Below are 23041 nucleotides of genomic sequence, written 5' to 3'. Positions count from 1 at the left end.
CTCTAGAGTGGGTGACAATCCCTGGCCTGATAAATAAAGATCTCTTTTGATTTGAAATTTGGACTTAGAGTGCTTTCTGAGGTATCTCCCCATAACAGGGAGAACTAAGCTTCAGAGAAAATAGCATGGTCAGAGCTAGAAGGTGGGCTCAGCAGGGTTGAATCTCAGGTCAGACCCCTAGCTGAGAGGTCAGAGTTATTGTTGGCTGCTTCTCAACTTCACTGACCCCATTCTACTGCAGCCTCCGGTATCTTACAGAAGTAGCCCATTTTTAAAGAAAATCTCCTTCATAAATCTCATCCCTTAATCTTTGGTTCTTTGATAGGCTCACCTTTACTAGCAAAGAGAAGATAGACAAAAGAGCAATGAAGTCTAAAAGGATCTCTCCCTAATTTAGCTACACTCACTTTTCTGATTCCTTGAGAATGAGGACAAATGCTTTTTGTGAAATTCAAAGGGGAGGCCCTATTAAATTTTCATTGGCTTATTTTTATTAATTGTACCATTTCAAAGTTGTTTCGTCTCAAAGACAGATTATATTATGTTCTGAAAGGATAAAGTTTCTAAGCTGGAAAGCTTGAATGTAAAAGATTAGGTATTATTAAGTTCCTCTGTTACACCCAGATTCCTGAGATAGTTAAAACGCCCCACTGGCCATTTAGCCTAGGGCCCTGTGCAGTTCCTCACAGGGCCCGAACCAATCAGTTTGAATGTGTAACCCACTTAGGAATGACCAATCACCCCCGCCTGACCTGTTCCCGCCAATGTTTGTGCCAATCACGTCTCAGAGTTGTTCAATTTTCCTGCACCTCATGATGATTTGTTCTGATGTATGCAAAGCCCACCGCCCTCTCCAAAAAGTGTACTTAAGCTCTGCTTGACCTTTGCTCTGGGCTCTGAGCCGCTCTCCCTTCTTGAGTGGGCACAGAGTCCCAGCGAGCTGGAATGGATCCCCAATAAATCCCCTTTTGCCAATTGCATGGAGCCAGTCTCTGGTGTGGTCTCTTTCTCCGACGTTCGGCCGGACCCTAACAGTTCAATAGATTTTATTAAAGAAAAAAAAGTGAAAAAGTATTTATTATTTATTGTGGTTCTAAGACTTGAAACTAGAGGCACTCTAACCATTGAGCTACATCCCCAATCCCTTTTAAATTTTTTATTTTGAGACAGGGTCTCACTAAGTTGTCAAGGTTGACTTTGAACTTGTCAGGGTTCATAATACTAATAATACATTGTTGTGGGGGTAGAGGAGTCTGGACAATGAGGAATTAGCAGGAAGCAGTTTATTGGCTGGTTCAGAAGGCGGGCTTTCACCACAGACAATCAATCCCTCTGAACTCTGAGTTCAGAAAGTTTTAGAACTTTATACCCAGTATGAAGGGAGAGGGGCTCAAAGGCTCACAATCCACAGAAGTACACATAACAGTAAGGTTTGTTTGTTTGTTTGTTTTCCTACTGTTCTGGGCAACCAATTCAGGCCAAGGACACTCTGAAAATCAGTGCCATGAAAAGGAAGAGTTCTCCACCTCCTTTCTTGTTGCTGGCTTCCTGGCCAATGCCTCTGTGAAGGCCTTGGGCTAGTCTTTCTTATGGACTCTGCCTCTGCAAGCATACCCCACCACCACCTGAAAATTCTTTTGCAGAAGTTTTGCTGAGAGTCTAAAAAATATTATGGCAAGGGTCTCTGGAGAAACTTAATTAAAATTTTCTGTGGAGGAGGGGGTTGCCACTACAACATTAAATATTATTTTTAACATCATATACAAATCAGTTTTTTTGGCTCTTGACTCAGCTTCCCGAGTCACTGGTTTTAAAAAGTGTTTTAATATTTTGCTGTTTTAGCAAACAAACAAACAAAAAACTCCACCTCTCTATGCCTCAGTTTCCTTATCAGTCAAAAGCATAGCAATAGAACCTCCCTTGGGAAGGTTAAATGAGTTGACTTTGTAAGCTGTTGGAACAGTGCCTGATCTCAGTAAGTTCTTTTTTTAGATTTTTTTTTTTTTAGTTGTCAATGGATCTTTATTTTATTTATTTATATGTGGTGCTGAGAATCAAACCCAGTGCCTCACACATGCTAGGCAAGTGCTCAGCTACCACTGAGCCACCACCCCAGCCCCCTCAGAAGTTCTACTAAAGTAACAGGTACTATTTTCTTTATAGTACCTCTTTTATTATTTATTTTTCTTCTAATCATTCTACCTCCACCAGCAGTTGAACATTATAAAATTTGAAATTATAAAATTTGATATAACATTAAGTAGTGATAAACTGTACATATGGGAGTTAGTATAAAAATGAAATCAAATATCTTGGAAAGGCCTGATAATATCGAGAAAGCTGTGGCATAGGGGGGCATGGGAAGGAAATCACAAAAATTGAATCTGACTCTGTACATTCAGTTTCTCCTTGTTCCTTCTTCATTTTAAATAAACCCTAATTAGGAATCCTTGAGGAGGGGTTTTGATTGCAGAAAAGGGCAAAACTGAATCAGAGGACCCACATCCACATAAAAGTCTTTAACCCTGCAAATAAAGAGTGCATGAATAGATAGACAATGTATCTGCGGTAGTAATACACACTGCTTTATGTATTAAAGTGTCACTGAGGTAGGAAGACAGTTATTAGGGAAAAAATGTCTTAAAAAAACTCTTTGGAGGGCTGGGGATATAGCTCAGTTGGTAGAATGCTTGCCTTGCAGGCACAAGGCCCTGGGTGGTTCATATCCCTAGTACCCTAAACAACAACAACAACAAAAACAAACAAACAAACAAAAAACCTCATAATGAAAACAAAACTTGAGAAATTGATTTATACATACTGATAAAAATGATACTTGATTTAGTATTATTAACAGATTTAACTTTAAAATTTTTTTTTTTCAGTTAACTCACCAACCACTGGTCAGGGAAGAGTCTGGATTATAGTGGACACAAAGGAGAAGGTGTCTGGGATGCTTAAAGGAGGAGTGAGAAAAACTGGCACTCAGATGACAATGGAAGGATGACACAGGTTTGCTGCACTGGTGAGAATGAGGCAGGCTTGGATGGAGGGTCAAGAAAGTAATGTGTGAGAACAGTACTATGCGTCTTTCAGTTTTGCTAAACCTTGAATTGTAAAGAAGAGAATCAAGATGGATGAAGGTGAACAGATAACCAAAGGCCAGATATTGAACGGCTTTATATAATAAGCAAAGGCATTCAGAATTTTATTTTACAAGTAAAGACAGGACATCAAAAAGATGTTGAATCCAATAGTGACATGATCAGATCTACATACTAGGAAGATCATTCTAGTAGTACTGTAGTGATGGGCCCAAACTAAGGAGGAAGATCAACAAGAAAGTTACCATCATTGTCTAAGAGATGTTGAGGCCTGAACCAGAGCAGTGACAGGGAACATGAAAAGTGACTTTTATTGGTTTCTTCCTCACATTAAATTCCCGCTGACTGTTGCCAACCTGGAGCTTAGCATTGATTGTACCACTTAACCTCCGAGTAGGCTCTGATTGACCTAAGCCAACCAATGCACACCATCACTCTAGACATGTTGTTTGTCCATGGATTGACACTTTGCCCTTCTGGGATATAGGGAGTACAGAAAAGGTTTACTAAATGCTTCTGAAAAAGCAGCTTCTTCTCTCTTTAGCTGGACATGAAAAAAGAAGCATGAAGTCCTAACTGTGGTTGGCAGTTGTTGGACAGCCATGAACTAAAGTGACAGATTCATTTATCATCAAAAACCAGTTCACAATTGAGGTGAAAAAATCAAACTATAAATAATTCTTTTAGGAAAATATATGTAACAGGGACTGTTCATTAAGCCAGCATATGTGATCCCCTACCATTCAAAAGAAGTGGTTTTACGATGAAGCAAACACTGAAAGCCAGGAATAAATTAAAAAGAATCTGGATCCTTGGTGATACTCTTTGCTATTATTACATAAAGTGTCACACAAAGTTGACCCCATCTCTGAACATTTTAGTTATTAGGGAAAAACTCTCTTTAATTTAGTACTTTAAGGTTTAAGCATTTAAAAATTACAACAAATAATGAATTTTTAAAAAAAATTAAATTCTAATTTGTTATATATGACAGCAGAATGCATTACAATTCATATTACACATATAAAGCACAATTTTTCATATATCTGGTTGTATACAAAGTATTTTCACACCATTCGTGTCATCATATATGTACTTTGGGTAATGATGTCCATCTCATTCCAGCATCATTTCTAACCCCATTCCTCCTCCCTTCCCCTCTCATCCCTTTGCCCTATCTAAAGTTTGGTTATTCCTCCCATGCTCCCCCTCCCTATCCCACAATGAATCAGCCTCCTTATATCAGAGAAAACATTCAGCATTTGGTTTTTTGAAATTGGCTAACATCACTTACAATTATATATTTCAACTCCATCCATTTACATGCAAATAACATGATTTTATTCTCTTTTATTGCTGAATAATATACTACTGTGTATATATACCACTGAAGGGCATCTAGGTTGGTTCCACAATTCAGCTATTATGAATTTTTCTCCTATAAACATTGATGTGGCTATCCCTGTAGTATGCTATTTTTAAGTCCTTTGGGTATAGATCAGGGAGGGAGATACCTGGGTCAAATGGTGGTTCCATTCCCAGTTTTCCAAGGACTCTCCATACTGTTTTTCATATTGGTTGTACCAATTTGTAATCCCATCAGTGTGTCTATTTCCCCACATCCTCACCAACACTTATTGTTGTTTGTGTTCTTGATAGCTGCTATTCTGACTGGGGTGAGATGAAATCAGAGTAGTTTTGATTGGCATTTCTCTAATTGCTAAAGATGATGTGCATTTTTTCATATATTTGTTTATTGATTGTATATCATCTTCTGAGAGGTGTCTGTTCAGGCTCTTGGCCCGTTTATTGATTGGGTTATTTGGGTTTTTTTGTTTGTTTGTTTGTTTGTTTTTGGTGTTAAGATTTTTGAGTTATTTATATACCCTACAGATTAGTTCTCTGTCTGATGTGTGAGGGGTAAAAATTTGCTCCTAAGATGTAGGCTCTCTATTTATCTCTTTTGCTGAGAAGAAACTTTTTAGTTTGAATCCATCCCATTTATTAATTCTTAATTTTAATTGCCTTGTTAAGTAAGTTGGGGCCTAATTAAACATGATGAAGATTAAGGCCTACTTTTTCTTCTAGTAGATGCAGGGTCTGTGGATTAATTCCTTGGTCCTTGATCCAGTTGAGTTTTTGTGCACGGTTAGAGATAGGGGTTTAATTTCATTTTGTTGCATATAGATTTCTAGTTTTTCCAGCACCATTTGTTGAAGAGGCTATCTTTTCTTCAATGTATGTTTTTTGCGCCTTTGTCTAATATAAGATAATTGTAATTTTGTGGGTTAGTCTGTGTGTCCTCTGTTCAGTACCATTGGTCTACCAGTCTATTTTGGTGCCAATACTATGCTGTTTCTGTTACTATTACTCTGTAGTATAGTTTAAGGTCTGGTATAGTGATGCAACCTGTTTCACTCTTCCTGCTAAAGATTGCTTTAGCTATTCTGGGTCTCTTATTTTTCCAGATGAATTTCATGACTGCTTTTTCTATTTCTATGAGAAATGTCATTGGGATTTTGATTGGAATTGCATTAAATCTGTATAGTGCTTTTGGTAGTATGGCCATTTTGGTAATATTAATTCTGCCTATCCAAGAGTAAGGTAGATCTTTTTATCTTCTAAGGTCTTCTTTGACTTCTTTCTTTAGGGTTATGTAATTTTCTTTTATATAGATCTTTCACCTCTTTCATTAAGTTGATTCCCATGTATTTTATTTTATTTTGAGGCTATTGAGAATGGGGTAGTTTTCCTCGTTTCCCTTTCTGGGGATTTGTCTCTGATATACAGAAATACCTTTGATTTATGGGTGTTGATTTTAGATCCTGCAATTTTGCTGAATTCATTTATTAGTTCTAGAAGTGTTCTGGTGGAACTTTTAGGGTCTTCTAGGTATAGAATCATATCATCAGCAAATAGTGCCAATTTGAGTTCTTGTTTTCCTACATGTATCCCTTTGATTTATTTTGTCTAATTGCTCCAGCCAGTGTTTCAAGAACTATGTTGAATAGAAGTGGTGAAAGAGGGCATCCCTGTCTTGTTCCAGTTTTTAGAGGGAATGCTTCAATTTTTCTCCATTTAGAATGATGTTGGCTTGGGGCTTAGCATAGATAGCCTTTATAATGTTGAGATATGATCCTGTTATCCCTAGTTTTTCTAGTGTTTTGAACATGAAGGGGTGCTGTATTTTGTCAAATGCTTTTTCTGAATCTATTGAGATCATCTTATGATTCTTATCTTTAAGTCTATTGATGGCATGAATTACATTTATTGACATCCTTATGTTGAGCCAAACTTGCATCCCTAGGATGAATCCCACTTGATCATGGTGCACTATCTTTTTGATGTATTTTTGTATTCTATTTGCCGGGATTTTATTTAGATTCTTTGCATCATTATTTATTAGAGATATTGGTCTGAAATTTTCTTTCTTTTATGTGTCTTTGTCTGGTTTTGGGATCAGGGTGATATTGGCCTCATGGAATGAGTTTAGAAGTGCTGCTTCTTTTTCCATTTCCTGAAATAAATTGAAGAGTACCGGTATTAATTCTTCCTTAAAGGTTTGTATCCATCCGATCCTGGGCTTTTCTTTATTGGTAGATTTTTGATGGCATCTTCTATTTTGTCACTTGAAATTGATCTGTTTAAATTGTATATATCTTCCTGATTCAATTTGGGCAAATTATATGACTCTAGCAACTTGTTTATGCCTTTTATATCTTCTATTTTATTGGACTACAAGTTTTCAAAATAATTTCTAATTATCTTTTGTATTTCTGTAGTGTCTATTGTGATTTTACCTTTTTCATCATGTATGTTAGTAATTTGAGTTTTTTCTCTCCTTCTCTTCATTAACATGGTTAAGGGTCAGTCAATTTTATTTATTTTTTCAAAGAATCAACTTTTTGTTTTGTCAATTTTTTCATTTGTTTCTTTTGTTTCAATTTCATTGATTTCAGCTCTAATTTTAATTATTTCCTATCTTCTGCTGCTTTTGGTGTTGATTTGTTCTTCTTTCTCTAGGGCTTTAGGATGTAATGTTAGGTCATTTATTTGTTGACTTTTTCTTCTTTTAAGGAATGAACTCCATGCAATGAACTTTCCTCTTAGTACTGCTTTCATAGTGTCCCAGAGATTTCAATATGTCATGTCAGTGTTCTCATTTACCTCTAAGAATTTTTTAATCTCCTCCTTGATGTTTTTTTGCAACCCATTGTTCATTCAGTAGCATATTACTTAGTCTCCAGGTGTTGGAGTAATGTTTATTTTTTATTTTGTCGTTGATTTCTAATTTCATTCCATTATGATCTGATAAGATGCGGGGTTGTATTTCTACTTTTTTGTATTTGCTAAGAGTTACTTTGTGGGATAATATATGATCTATTTTAGGGAAGGACCCATGTGCTGCTGAGAAGAAAGTGTACTCGCTTGTTGAAGGATGAAATATTCTATTTATGTCAGTTAAGTCTAAGTTATTGATTGCATTATTGAATTCTATAGGTTCTTTGTTCAGATTTTGTTTGGGACATCTATCCAGTGGTGAGAGAGATGTGTTAAAGTTACCCAAGATTATTGTGTTGTGGTCAATTTGACTCTTGAACTTGAGACGAATTTTTTTGATGAACATAGATGCTCCATTGTTTGAGGCATATTATTTATAATTGTTATGTATTGTTGGTGTATGTTTCCCTTGAGCATTATGTAGTGTCCTTCTTTATCCGTTTTGATTAACTTTAGCTTGAAATCTACTTTATTTAATATGAGGATAGAAACTCCTTGCAGGTGAGGTGTAGGATAATGTGCTGAGGAGGCAGGATGTGAGGATATAGAGTTAGTATATCTTAGGAAGTGTGAAAGAGAAATCTAATGAATAGGGTTAGAAGAAGAATAGACAGGGCGTAATTTGGGATAGACCAATATGTGGGAAGATGCCACAGTCTGGCTGGGCAACAATCATGAGCCACTCACAGCTTTGTAGATTCAAACAGCAATTCTTTATTCCTGAACTCACACTGGCCCTCTACAAACACGCTCTGGGGAAATCCAAGTTCTGGGCAAAATTCACGTTCCACCAGGCTCCGAATCCCAAATACTTTTTGAATCCCACAAGAGAACTCAACCGGAACTCAAGGAGCAGGCGTGCCTGAGGCAGCAGGATACTCCCTATTCCCAGCAGGATACAGCCTAAACCTGGATCCGCCCTAATCCATTAGGATCCTCCCTAAACCCGGATCCACCCTGGTCCTTGAGCAGGGTCACTTTTCTCAAACATACATGCAATGTCACTGCAAATCCAAGGCAAGTCCTTCCTCTAAGCAACATGGGGTATGCTGACAAGGAAATTGTCATACCTACTTGGCTAATAGCTCTCAGCAGGAAGACACTAGAGTACATAAAACAAACACACATATGTATTAAGGAAAATAAAGAATGCTAAAATACTAAAAATTGGAGGTGGGGGAAAGGCATATACAACACAACTATAACATACTATTCAGATGTCCCTGCCTCAAAATCCTAACTTATGCAAAGGACTTGGTTTCACATATGTTGGGGGATGTAAGGGCAGGAGAATATTAGGAGAGAAGAAAAAGAAAAAAAAAAGGAAGAAATAGGATTGTTAATTGTTTTGGTTGGAGATCAGTATCTTTCTTACTTCCCTTCTCATCCAACAGGTGGGGTTGTTATTGTTAGCTGGTATCTTTGCCCTCAGGATGGTGATGATAATCAGGGTGGGAAGGCTGGTCTTGGTGCTAGGCTCCTGGAAGTGAAGCTGGCACCCACCAGTCCCTGCAGGGAGACTGCACCTCAAGAGTCTCTTTTTGGGTCCCCTTGATTGACTTAATCTCCCAGTCCTATCTCCCTTTCTTGCCTGAAGATTTCCCAATTCCTGGTCTCTCTGTTAGTCTCCAATCTGTTGAACCCTCTCCCTTTCCCTTACTAGTTCCCAATTAAGGGAACTCTCTCACAGGGCCTCCCGTGGGCGGTGCCCTGATCACACTGCAAACCCACTTCACTGAGGGCTGTTTTGTGTTGGGCAGTTACTGTGTAGGATTACCAGCCACTGGGGAAAAGGTGGAGTTGGAAACAAGTACCTGGTCAGCTGGAGTTCCAATCTGGAAGCTACCTCCACCAAAGATGGCAAGGAAGATGTCCCAAGATGGAGGCGTGGTGCTTCCCGTGCCAGGGTGTCAGATTGGGTGGGGGAGCGGGGCGATGTTGTTGTACAATAGGTTCAGAGATGAGCTCTGTGGCATGCAATATGGTGGTTTTTGGCTGTCTTCAGTGCCTGTGGGGATGTCCCCAGGTGCAGGCAGACTACCACACATAGGGGACTATGGCTGTAGCTGCCAAGTTGCAAGATGGAAGCAACTGGGAAGCACCACGTTGGTAGATGGGAGTCCACAGGGGAGTGGTGGCCGGAGTTCCTGTGGGTGGGTAGCAGCTGAGTGCTCTGCATGGGAGCAGAGCCGTGTCTGGGAGTTCTGTGCCAGTGATGATGCAGTGAGCCTGCTAAGGGGCTCGTGAGCCCTGTGTGGGCTAGTAGTCAGGAGTTGGGTGTCAGGAGCCAGGAGTCCTGCTCTAATGCTGAGGCCTGGAGCCCTGCACATGGCCATAGCGCTGGTGATTTCTGCATGACAGTAACTGCATAGGGATCCTCTATCACTCTCAGAGAAGCAGTATTCCTACTAGTTGAGACCTGGGTCATGGAGCTACACAGAATGCTGCCGCCCTCTGGCCCACCATCTTGGATCCCCCCATAACATAATGAATCTTTACATCCCCAAAATCCAGATTCATCAGTTGTAGATTTTATATACCACAATGCTTCATCTATTTTCTTTTTCCTAACAAAGTAATTTAAAGACATTTCCTGCTACATATGGACATTTATCATACCCACTGTTACACTTAACTAAGTCATTGATAACCTGTTGTATCATCTAATACCCAGTTCATATCCCAATTACCTTGATTGCTACAAAAACTTGTGAATAGAGAAGTTGCTCATGTTCAGATCTAAATGAAGTTCACACCCAGCTGTAGATGATTATACCACACATCTCATTTTAACCAGGAAAAATCCCTTGGGGCCTTTTGAAATGCCAATAACTGCTGAGAAACTCTTACCTTATTTTTAAGTCACATGTTAATTGTGTTTTCTGTATTTGCAACCAAAGTGTGCTAAGTGATGCAAGTAGATTCTATAGTTTAGGTCTTAAATGTCCCCCCAAGACCAATGTGTTGAAAATCTGTCCCCAGTCCATAGTATTATCAGGAGATGGTGGAACCTTTAAGAGTGGGGGCCTAGTGGAAGGAAGTACACTTACTGGGAGATGCTTCCAAAGGAGACATGGAGACCCTGACCCATCCTCCTTTCTTTCTTTGCTTCTAGGCTGCAGTGAGGTGAACAATTTCTTCCACTCTGCAATACTGCCTTGATATACCATGCTACCATAGGCACAAAGCAACCTTGAATCAAAACCTATGAAAACATGAGCCAAACTCAACTTTTCTTCCTTTTAAGTTGATTCTATCAATTATTTTGTCATAGTGATAGAAAGCTGACCAACATAGGTGAACTTGATGGCATCAAGCTGGGTGCGGTGGTGCACACCTATATAATGGCTTGGAAGGATGAGGCAGGAGGATTACAAGTTTGAGGCTAGCCTCAGCAAGGTCCTAAGCAACATAAAAAATAAAGAGGACTGGAGATGTAGCCCAGTGGTAAAGCACCTCTGGGTTCAATACCCAGTACTGCCCCCACCCCCCCACCCCCACCCCCACACAGGTGGCATTAAGAAGACAGGATTGGGCACTAGGAACTAGGAAGATAAGGAAAAGAGAAGATTCCAAACTGATTCTTAGAGGTCTTCCACTGGTGACTATTGAGCTTGTAACAACAAATATAGTCTAATCCTAAAACAGTGAGGAACAGATCATATGGACCCCAGGACCCCAAGACTAAATGAGTAAACAGTGGGGGTCAGGACAACAGAAACTACAAATAAGAAGCCAGAGAAATAAAATAAGCTGGGTTTTTTGGGTGTCACAGAAACCAAGCAAGTTTCAAAAAGGATGCAATAGTAACAAGCCTCGTGCATCCACAAGGGAATCAAGTAAGATCAGGATAAAATTTTCCCATTAGATTTATCAACTAGGTTGTCACTGGAGATCTGAACAAGAGGCATTTCAGGGGCTGGGGATGTGGCTCAAGCGGTAGCGCGCTCGCCTGGCATGCGTGCGGCCCGGGTTCGATCCTCAGCACCACATACCAACAAAGATGTTGTGTCCGCCAACTAAAAATAAATAAATATTAAAATATTCTCTCTCTATCTCTCCTCTCTCACTCTCTCTTTAAACAAAAAAAAAAAAGAGGCATTTCAGTCATACTGAGAGATAAGGATCACCACCCATTCCCATTCTAGAATATTCCAGGAAATAGTCTTTAAAAAAAAGTACATGAAATATATGTAGTCTTAGTCCTCTGTGTATTGAAGTCAGACAGTTTATATAACAAAAAGAAAAGAAAAAACTAACTCATCTGGATTTTATCATCATTCATTAGATTTTTTAAAAACAACTATTTTTTGCCTTATGATTACTTGGGTATTTGCTAAAATATGAGCTAGTTTATTCATTAGGACACTACTGGTACCACATTAAAGTACAAAGATGGTAAACTTCCTGCCTTTTTCCTTTCATATTTCTCTGAACTACCTATAACAAGGACAGAGAGTTGAGAGGTGGTTTCAGGGATTTATTTTTAATTTTACAGGCAATGAAAACAATAAGAAATGAACCTAATGGAAGGCATGAGGGTATAAAGCAAACAAAAATGTGCATTCATTTTAGAACTTCCACATGTAATTTCAGTTGACTGACAGCCACTGTCAAGCTAGTTTTAGCCTGTGTCAAAGGCAATAAAACAAGTGCCCTTCATGGAGGTGTCCACTGTCTAATGGGGGGAAATGGGCATCTACATCATGTAGATTTGTGTAATGGTCACCCAGAGCAGCATCTGCTGCTCAGGTGCCAGCTAGAGATAATCCCATGAAAGAAGAGCTGGCACCGATACACGTATGTTGTTTTCTGAAGCCAATTTGCATTTTGTGCTTTTGTCTATTGGAGCCAAAACAGCACAAACAATGCCAAACCTGGTTTTCTGATTATTTTCAGGCTGATTGAATCTGGCACATGACATGGTTTTATCTAATTAACCCACATGCGGTACAAAACAAAACAAATTTGAAATGGAAAGCTATTTCTATCTTCATTGAAAGACAGAGGTGAATATATAATTATTTTGTCCTTGTCTCTCGGCCAAATTTACAGTTGAGGGAGGAGGTTTTTTTCTCCTAGACTGCAAAACAAGTTCTTTGTATATTTTGTCTATTATAATTAAAATGTAATATGTTTTACATTTTCCCAAATCCAGCCTTTTCCTTTTCTCTCACCTAAAAGGAGAAGAAATGGGTGGGAAATATGTTTCTGATTAAACACAAGGATTGTAAAAGGAAAAATGTTCTCTCTCTAACATACAACACCTCGGACACCATATGTGTGAGAGTTTCTCTCATACCAGCTGATTCTCCAACTCGCCAGACACTAACTGTGTCTTACAATTCAATTCGGATACTAATCAGAATTAGCACAGACCCCACAGGTTAAGAGTTTAACCCCACAAGATGTGGCCAGTTCAGATCTCAATTGCAAGTTTTGGGTTTTCACCTGTTCTTTTGGTTGACTGGCTATAAATCAGGGGTTTCCCTGACCCCCTCTTCAGGTTTAATAATTTGCTATAATGACACACAAAAATCAGTGAAACTTTTTACTATTCCTAGTTTGTCATAAAGGACAACTCAGGGAGAGCCAAATGGAAGAGATGCTGCACAGGGAAAGAGATAGCAATTGGGGTGCACCGAGAACTTCATTGTATACACCAGCCTTGAAGTTCTCCAAACTGCACGGTTAGGGTTTTTGTGGCAGTTTCATTGCATAGGCATGGTTGATTAAATCATTGGCCCTTGGCAATGAACTCCATCTTCATCTCCTCTTCTCTCCTCTCCTAGAGGTCAGGAAATGGGGCTGCAAATTCAAATCCCCTAATCACAATCAATTGGTTCCTCCAGCAACCAGTCCCTATTCTCCAAGAACACCTCTTCAGCATAAACTCAGGTATGCCTGAAAGGGGCTTATTAAGAATAATAAAAGATGCTCCTCTCATATCACTCAGGAAATTCCAAATTCCAATATAATTTTATCAATGTTTATTAATTTTCTATTGCTGCCATAACAAAGTAAGATTTAGTGGCTTAAAAAAACACCCATTTATTAGCTCATAGTTTTACAGGTCCAAAATTCAAGGGGGGCAAAATCAAGGTGCCTGTCAGGATGGTCTCTTGACTGGAGCCTCAGAGCAGGGGGTGGAAACCTCCTCCAAGTTCATCCAGGTTGTTGGCAAAATTCAGTTTCTCAGGGTTGTAGGACTCAGTCTCCTGTTTTCTTTTTGGCTATCAGTTGGGAACATTTTAAGTTCCTTGTGACCATTTGCTTTCCTTGTCACATTGCTCCTGCCCATTTTTAAGCCAGCAGCAAATTGTCAAACCACTTATGTGTCAAATCTCTATGACTTCCCTTCTCTTCCTGAGGTAGTATACAAAAAACTCAATGATCATTCACACACACACACACAGAGAGAGAGAGAGAGAGAGAGAGAGAGAGAGAGAGAGAGAGAGAGAGAGAGAAACAGAAGGAAGAAAAAGGAGACTATAATCTGAAAACCTGTGCTAAAGTTCCTCATACCGCTTCTCCCCAAGCCAGTTTTCCTTGCAGACCTGTCATTCCTCATACCAACACTTTTAGGCCTGTCAATCCCAAATATCTGAGAAATCTACAAATCTTCATTCACAATCTTTAAGTTACTGGAAATTCACCCACTTATGAAAATTGCTCTGAGTACTGGTAATTAGCCCTCTAGAACATGTATTTTTAGAACAGGTGAAGTGAAAGAAGATACAAAAATTAAAATATAGAGAATTTCCCCAATGTTATCCATTGATAAAATAATGGAGAACATGTCAACTTAAGGATACTGAGAACTGCCAGACAGCCATAAACCATCTTGTGATCACCAGCCTGATATCATCCCCACATACCTTTCCATGCCCACTCCTCACGAAATTTCCTTTGAAAGAAGAGCCTGAGATGCCAAAAGTGCTTGAGATAGACCGCATTCTCCCTTGAATGCGTGCTCTTTGCTTTCCTGAGTAAATCTCATTCTTGTGCCTCTAATTTTCACATGTTGAAATTCCTTTTTGCATTGCTTGTCAAGGACCCTTTCATCCTGAGTTGAGGTCCCCCTCTTTGGAATCTTTTCAGACCTCTTTCAATGACACTCTCAGCTGGAGAGACTCTGTGTTTTAAAAGGTCCTAAATAAGTTCGGCCTACCAAATAATCTTAAATTCAAATGACTTTAGGGTTTAATTATATTTGCAAAATGCCTTTGCAGTAGTATTTAATGCTAGATTGAATAACCAGGAAACGAGAATTTTATGGAGGCCACCTTTAGAATTATGTCTACCATATTATGCTTATGATTTATGGATCAATATTTACATGGATACATATTAGAGCATATGTATCATACATGAATGTGTTTATACATAATACATATTTCCTAGGTTTGTCTTCTGAAAAGCCCCAGAAAAAAATAGATACATCCCAGTACAAATGAATATACCTTGCTTCCAAATCTTGTTTTCCAGATATTGTTGTTTAATAAAAGAAAACACGGTTCTTTGGAGAAATGGATAATTTCGTGTCTGAGGTGAGGAAAATATAAGGTAAGTCTGAAATATCTTCTTGTACCAGAAAGTAAGAAAGTCTTCAAAGAATGGTAAGGACATGTAAAAAGGATATGAGGGACTGCATGAGAGGACTTTCACAGGCCAAATGTGATCATCAAAATAAATAATGTTCATAGGGGTAGTAGTACATGCCTGTGACCCAGCAACTCAGAAGGTTGAGGCAGAAGAATCACAAGTTTGAGGCCTAAGCAACTTAGGGAGACCCTTTCTCAAAATAAAAAATAAAAAAGGGCTGGGAATGTGGCTCAGTGGTTAAGTGCCCCTGGTTTTAATCCCTGTTACAAAAAAATATAAATAAATAAATAAATAAATAATGTTAGTGATGGATTATAACCCATTGAATAAAATAAATATTCATGAATCCCTATTTGTATAAATTCATACACAAGGGAATGGAAATCTCTTCCTTTTAGCAGAATTCCAGTTAATAGGTGTACAAGGAATGATAGAGTTAGAAATTACAGTTTCATATTCATAAATGATTCAGGCTCACGACATCCATAGATGCTAAAACCAGTGGGTAAAAGTTTGATGAGGAGCTGGGTATTTACATAGCCTCAAAGCATCTATCCACAAATTGGATATCAACGGCTTATTAATTATTCAGTAACCACACAGTGAAGAAACCCATCATGTACCATCTTAGCCAAGCAATGATAGCCAACACAGCCAATAATGGGACAAAACAGCATCGTGAGTTTCCTGATGTGATGTACAGAAAAAAAAACACTGCATCTCTTCTGTGGAATTCCTGCAAAAATGCATCACTTTATTTGAGTCTTGAGGAAACATCAGACAAACCCAAAGTAAAGGACACTCTGCAAAGTTACTAGACTGTACTCTTCAAAAAACATCAAAATCATTAGAGACAAGAGAAAACTGGGGACTCTTCCAGATGAAAAAAAATCAAAGAGACACAACAACCAAATAGTCCTAGATTTGGTATTAGAACATTTATGATAGGTGAAAAAAGGAAGACTATGCTTTTTTTTTATTATAAAGGATTTATTAGGACAATTTGCAACATTTGAATGGAACCCATGGGTTAGATGGTAATATGTATCAATGTTGATTCTTTTTTTGGTTTATGGTGGCTATGTAGAAGGGTGTCCTGATTTTTAGAAATTATACACTGAAGTATTTAGGAGTAATGGGCAAGGTGTCTACAACTTATACTCCAATATATATATTTTTTTATAATGAATATCTTCTGTGGGTTGAATTGTGCCTTCCCTAAAGATATGTTGAAGATCTAACGTTGGTCCCTGTGAAGGACAGGTTATTTGTTTGTTTTGTTTCTATGGTACCAGGAAGTAAACTCAGGCATGCCATACCACTGGGCTACATCAGCAGCCATTTTTTTTTTTTTTTTTTTTAAATTTTGAGACAGAGTCTTGTTAACTTGCTCAGGCTGGCTTCAAACTTGCATCTTCCTGCTGCTTCAGTCTCCTGAATAGCTGAGATTACAGGCTGTGCCATAGTGCCTGGTTAGAAATGGGACCACTGGGTGGGGATGGGGAGGAAATGGTGCCTTAGCAGATATAATCAAGTTGAGCTGAGGTCAAATGGAGGGTGAAATCAATATTAGATAACCTATGTGCTTTTTTTTTTTTTTTTTACTTTTTCTATCCTTTTACTTATTTTTGCATTTTTTTATTGGTGCAGTGTAATTATAAATAATGGTGGGGTTTGTTTTTCCATATTCATACATGCACACAATCAACAATATAATTTGGCCAATATCACTCCCCAGTATTTCCCTTTTCTCTCTCCATTTCCTTCCTGCTGGTCCTCTACTGCACTGATTTCTCTTCCATATTTATGAGGTCCACCACCTACTTTCTTTTCCTTTTTCCTCTCTAGCTTCCACATTGAGAGAAAATACACAACCCTTGATTTTCTGTGTATGGCTTATTTCACTTAACATAATGTTCTCAAGTTCCATGCATTTTTCTTCAAATGACATAATTCTTGAATTGCTGTGATTACAGGCATTGCCACTGAGCCATGCTGTAACCTGCTACTTTGCTGAATTTGTTTATTAGCTGAAGCAGTCTTCTGGTGGAGCTCGTTGGATCTTTTAAGAATAGGATCATATCATCTGCAAACAGTAATAATTTGACTTTTTTTACTTTCCTAATTTTATCCTTTTTATTTTGTTCTTTTGCTTAATTTTTCTGGCTAAAATTTCTAGTACTATATTGAATAGGAGTGGTGAGAGTGGACATCCTTTACTTGTGTTGGATTTTAAGGGAATTGCTTTCAGTTTTTCCCTATGAACTATGATGTTGGTTTTGAGTTTGTCAGATATATCCTTTTGAGGTTGAGGGTCTATCAATCTTGTTTTTGTTTATATTTTCAAAGAACTAATTCTTTGTTTCATTGATTTTTTTTTTTTTTTTTTTGTGGTGCTGAGGATTGAAGCTAGGGCCTTGTGCATGCAAGGCAAGCACTCTACCAACAGAGCTTTTTGTCCATGTTTCTTAAATGTTTTTATCATGAAAGGGTAATGAATTTCATCAAAGTCTTTCTCTGAATCTATTGAGATGACTTTGTGATTTTGTTATTAGTTCTATTTATATATTGAATTTTACATTTATTGATTTGCATTGTATTTAACCATCCTTGAAACCCTGAAATGAAACCAAATTTGTCATGATGTAAAATCTTCTCAATATGTTGTTGAATATGATTTGCTAATATTTTATGAAGGATTTTTGCATTTAAGTTCAACAGGGATATTTGTCTTTAGTTTTCTTTCCTTGATGTGTCCTTATCTAGTTTGATTTCAGGACGCTATTGGCTTCATGGAGTGACTCAGGTAGTGTTCTGCCTTTATTTCACAGTATAATTTGAGGAGCATTGGTATTAGTTATTCTTTAAAGTTCTATTCGGCTCAGAATTCATCTGGTCCTGGGCTTTTATTTGTTGGCAGTTTATTATTTATTTTTGATTAATGCTTCTGTCTTACTGCTATTTATTCACCTGTTTAGGTTTTCTGTGTCCATTTGCTTTAACAGGTCACATGTGTCTAGAAATGTATCCATTTGTTATGGGGTTTACCAATTTGTTACACTATAAGTTTTCAAAATAGTCTCTAATGACCCTCTGGATTTCTGTGATGTCTGTAATGATTTCTCCTTTTTCATTTCTAATTTTATTAATTTGGGTCTTCTTTTAAAATTTTTTTTTGGTTAGGTAAGGGTCTATCAATCTTGTTTCTTTTTTCTTTTTTCTTTTTCTTTTTTTTTTTTTTTTTTTTGTGGTGCTGAGGATTGAAGCCAGGGCCTTGTGCATGCAAGGCAAGCACTCTACCAACTTCCCGACCCCTGTTTCATTTTTGATCTTTTGTATTTTTTTAATTCTCTATTTCATTGATTTTGTCACTGATCTTAATTATAGCATCCTTTCTTCTGATTTTGGGATTTTCTTGCTTTTCTAGTGCCTTGAGATGCATCACTAATTTATTTATTTGTGATTATCTTATTTAGGCACTCTTAGTGATAAGCTTTCCTCTTAGAAATGTTTTCATAGTGTACCAGATGTTCTGATATGTTGTAGCACTATTCTAAGCATCTTAAAGTTTTCCTCTGATTTCTTCTATTCATTATTCTAAGTGTATTGTTAAATTTCCATATGTTTACATAATTTCAGTTTTTTTATGTGTTGATTTCTAATTTTATTCCATTATGATGAGACAAGATGAAAGGAATTGTACCAATTTTTTGTATTTGCTAAGAGTTGCTTTGTGACCTAAAACGTGGTCTATTTTAGAGATCATTCCTTGAGCAGCTGAGACAAAAGTGAATTTGACTGTTATTGGATGAAATATTCTATAGATGTCTGCTAACCCCATTTTAGATCTGAAGTGTCTACTGAGTTTATGTTTGGATGACTTATGTCTATATTGGTTAAAGAGGTGTTTTGAAATCACCTACTTGTTTGGGGGCTCTCACAAACAATATATGATTGGGTCTTATTTTTAAATACATATGGCCAGCTAATGCCTTTAATTGGAGAGTTGAGACCATTTATATTCAATACTATTATAGTGAGATGATTATTAATTTCTGCCCTTTTAATGTATTTCTAATGTTTAATTTGACACTGTTCCTCATTTGCTTTGCTTCAAATAAGATTTGTCCATTTTTGGGCTATGGGTTTTGGGGTTCATCTGTATTCCTTTAAGTGTTTTTTCTAGTCATTATTTCTGTTAGTTTCTACATGTGTTGAAAGGTTTTTATTTTCTTTCCAGTTCTGAAGGATGGTTTTTCTGGATATAGCAATCTTGGTTGATAATTATTTTCTTTTATTTTTTGGAGTGATGTGTTCTAAGCTCTCCTGGATTTTTGAGTTTGTGCTGAGAAATTGGTAGTATTTCTGATTGCCTTGTCTCTAAATGTGACCTTTTTTTGCCTGAAGTTTTAAAAATTATATCCTCGTTCTGCATGCTAGACATTTTAATTGAAATGTGTTGTGGATAGGTTCTTATTAGATCCTGTCTATTTGGGGTTCTGAATGCATCCTGCATCTGGATATCCATCTCATTTCCAAAGTTTGGAAATTTGTCTGTTCTTGTTTCCTGAAGAGGTTTTCCATGCCATAAGCCTGCATTTCACAACCTTCTTTAATCTCACCGAGTATTTAATTTGGTTTCTTAATGTTGTCCCAAAGTTCTTGTATATTCTGGTCATGGTTACTTATTTTCTTTAATACTGTATTAGTGTTCAAGGCTTGTCACTTTGTCTTCCAGCTCTGAGATTCTCTCTTAAACATGTTATATAATATTACAGATACTTTTTGTTCTTCTTCTTCTTGGTACTGGGAATTGAACCCAGAGATGCTTTACCACTGAGCTATCTACTCAGCCATTTTTATTTTGAGACAGGGTCTCACTGAGTTACGTAAGGCCTTGCTAAGTTGCTGAGGCTGGAATCAAACTTGTAATCCTCCCATCTCAACTTTCTGAGTTGCTGGGACTACAGGCTCAGCCACTATGCCTGGTTTAGAGAGACTTTTAAAAAAAAATTTAATTTTTTTGTTGTGCACAATACCTTTATTTTATTTATGTTTATGTGGTGCTGAGGATCGAACCCAGGGCCTTGCACGTGCTAGACGAGAGCTCTACTGCTGAGCCACAACCCCAGCCCTAGAGAGACTTTTAACTGAACATTTTATTTGATATATTGTGTCTTTTTTCCAAAATTCTGTTTGGCTCTTTTTTAATATCTCTATCTTTTTACTGAATTTTTCACTCATACGCTCTACTGACTTCCTTAATTCATTCATTTGTTTTTCTACATTCTCTTGGTATTTGTTGATCATTTTTATAATCATTATTTTGAATTCTTTATCTGGAATTTCATCCACTTCAGTACCTTTGGTAAATAGTGAACTTTATTGTCTTTTTTTTTTTAAATTTTATTTATTTATTTATTTATTTATTTATTTATTTATTGGTTGTTCAAAACATTACAAAGCTCTTGACATATCATATTTCATACATTAGATTCAAGTGGGTTATGAACTCCCATTTTTACCCCAAATACAGATTGCAGAATCACATCGGTTACACATCCACATTTTTACATAAAAATAGTGAACTTTAAAAGGCATCTTGTAACCTTGTTTTTACATATTGCTTGTATTCCTGTGTTGGGTTTTATGCATGTGTTGGGATGTTTTGTTTACTCTTGTGTGGGCAATTTTAGGGCTCATCCTTCTCTTGCCAAAGCATTCTTGGATCTCAGGTTGTGAATTTTTCAATATATTTCCAAGTGGGCTTTGTAGTATAGTTTACTTGCCAATGCTTTTTGGTGAGTTAGTGTATTTCCATCGTGTTATATTGTTTCAAGGCTTGAGGGTTCCACTTTCCTTGTAGTTCTCAAAAACATGGGGTCCATCTTAGAGATTTGGCAATTGTGTTGTATACAGCAGAATATGTGGAGTACCCCCTCTGTCACTGCTCTTCTTAACAATTCTAAATTTTCTGCAGGATATGGGAATGATCTAAATTGAGATACTTTATCAGTGTAGTATCCATATTCTTCATGTTAATTCTCTGTTTTTGGTGTAGGTGTAGATGTCCATGAGTGGGTCCTGAGGAGCACCCCCCACATACGGCTTTTCCTACTTAGGGCCTGATAGTTTGGGGGGTTTTGTTTCTTCTATTCGTTGTATTAAAGTATTGTTGACGTTTGAGCATTTGAGCATGGTTAATTTTTTAATTTAATTTAATTTTTTTTGTGTGTGGTGCTGGAGATTGAACCCAAGGCCTTGTGCATGCAAGGCAAGCACTCTACCAACTGAGCTACATCCCCAGCCCTAAGCATGGTTAATTTGTGTGTGGAACAAGGTGCATAGTCTCTTGTCTAGGTTTAGCTCAGCAGCAATCTCCACTCTGTGAACTTGTTTTTTTTTTTTTTTTTTTACCAGAAGTTTCTCAGCACCTTGCTGAGAAGCAATACTCCTGCTGTTTGAATCTCAAGCAATGGGGCAACTGCTTATGCAGAATCACTCTAAACTTCCCATCTTGAATCTCTTCAATTTCCATCTGACTTGTGTTTTTCTAAGGAGACAATGATTTAGAGACAGACAAAGGGAAGAAGGCCATGCATTGGTAGAGGCAGAGATTGTAGTGATGCAGCTGGTAGCCAAGGAATGCCAAAGGATTTCTGTTGAACAGCAGAATCTAGACACCCCAGAAGGAACCAACCCCACCAAACACCTTGATTTTGAAATTCTAGTCTCCAGAGCTGTCAGAGAATTTCTGTTGTTTTAAGATATCCAGTTTTTGGTACTTTGCTATGGTAGCCCTGAGAAACTAATATAAACTCTTCAGTTTCTTATGTGTATGATTTTCTGAACTTCATAATTTTACAAGATCAACTATATGAAATTTGTAAGAATGTAGTGCCATGAACTTACAAGAAATATTTTCTTATTTTTATGTGCACATATCTTTAATCTACATACCTATAGGAGCCTTATATATGATATTGCTACACCTCTTAATTCTCACTTCTTTGCTCACCTTTATAATGCCCAATATGATAAGACAAAGAGATAGGTGGTAGAGAGAGCAGTAGAGAGTTTAGTGAATTATATTCAATGTCTGGATTTAGAAATGACACAACATGGGTAAAAATGCCTAACAATGTCTGACTCACAGAAGTAATCCAGTAAATACGTATATAAACACATGCTTGCATATAAATTATAACAGAATAATTTTGAGCTATTTCATTATCATTAAAATTGAGAAAAAACAATCTTTACAGCTCATATCAGGATAAATAATAAGACAACAAATACAAAAGTTCTCTTTAATCTCTAGGCTCTCCTGTTGAGAACATAACCTTATCTCTAAAAATGTTACTGAAATAGAAATTTGGGGATACAAGAGAACACTAGTCTCAAAAGAAAAATTCCCACAAAACACTGAAATATAGAGCAATCAATTTGGAGCAACTCAGGCTATGTCCTTGTGCCCATGTCCTTGTCTGCAGCTGGTTGTTTGGCTGATGGAAAACCAACAAATTCACAAGATAACCAAAATATATCTGGAGGAACCAATCCTTTAGAGAACGTGTGTTCATTAGAGACTGGGTGACCAAGAAATTAAACTAGCCTGGTTACAATGGTGAAACACACACCACAGGGGGAGATTTAAGATGCCAATGAGACATGTGATGTAGGAAATAGCATTATTAGAACATGCAAGGGCAATAAAATGAAGTTCTGTGGCTTCACCCTACTCTACCTCTAGTTTAGCTCCCAATTACTGTCTCTCCATAAATGTTAAAACCCCAGACCAAGATGAGGTGCCTCTCTCTCTCTCTGATCACCTGCACTATCATTTTTGAGGGTGTACTTTCCCCTTTATAATGAATCTCTTGGTATTATTCATACCTGATGTGTCCTTAAATTCATTTCTTCCACTTGATCAAGAATCTTCTGTATGAAGATCTCCTTTACTTCTGGGGATTTCCTCAGACTCTCACTAATGCATGCTATGTTACTAATTACATATTCAGATTGATCAGTATGCAATTTCAGCTGTTGAG

The 23041-nt window shown here is 37.5% G+C and overlaps 1 protein-coding gene across 1 annotated transcript in view; it reads left to right on the top strand.

Moving 5' to 3' along the window:
- The window catches only part of Epsti1 (epithelial stromal interaction 1), a 127362-nt gene that overhangs the window by 2289 nt on the left and 102032 nt on the right, over positions 1 to 23041 (top strand). The window contains exons 2-3 of the mRNA XM_078015906.1: positions 2886 to 3025; positions 14874 to 14935. The gene's annotated coding sequence lies outside the window, so the exon portion shown is untranslated. The remainder of the gene's footprint in view (positions 1 to 2885; positions 3026 to 14873; positions 14936 to 23041) is intronic.

The sequence above is a fragment of the Ictidomys tridecemlineatus genome, chromosome 6, assembly GCF_052094955.1.
Source record: "Ictidomys tridecemlineatus isolate mIctTri1 chromosome 6, mIctTri1.hap1, whole genome shotgun sequence".
NCBI lineage: Eukaryota > Metazoa > Chordata > Mammalia > Rodentia > Sciuridae > Ictidomys > Ictidomys tridecemlineatus.
Note: the sequence above shows the minus strand (reverse complement) of the source record. Positions and strands in the feature narration are given on the sequence as shown.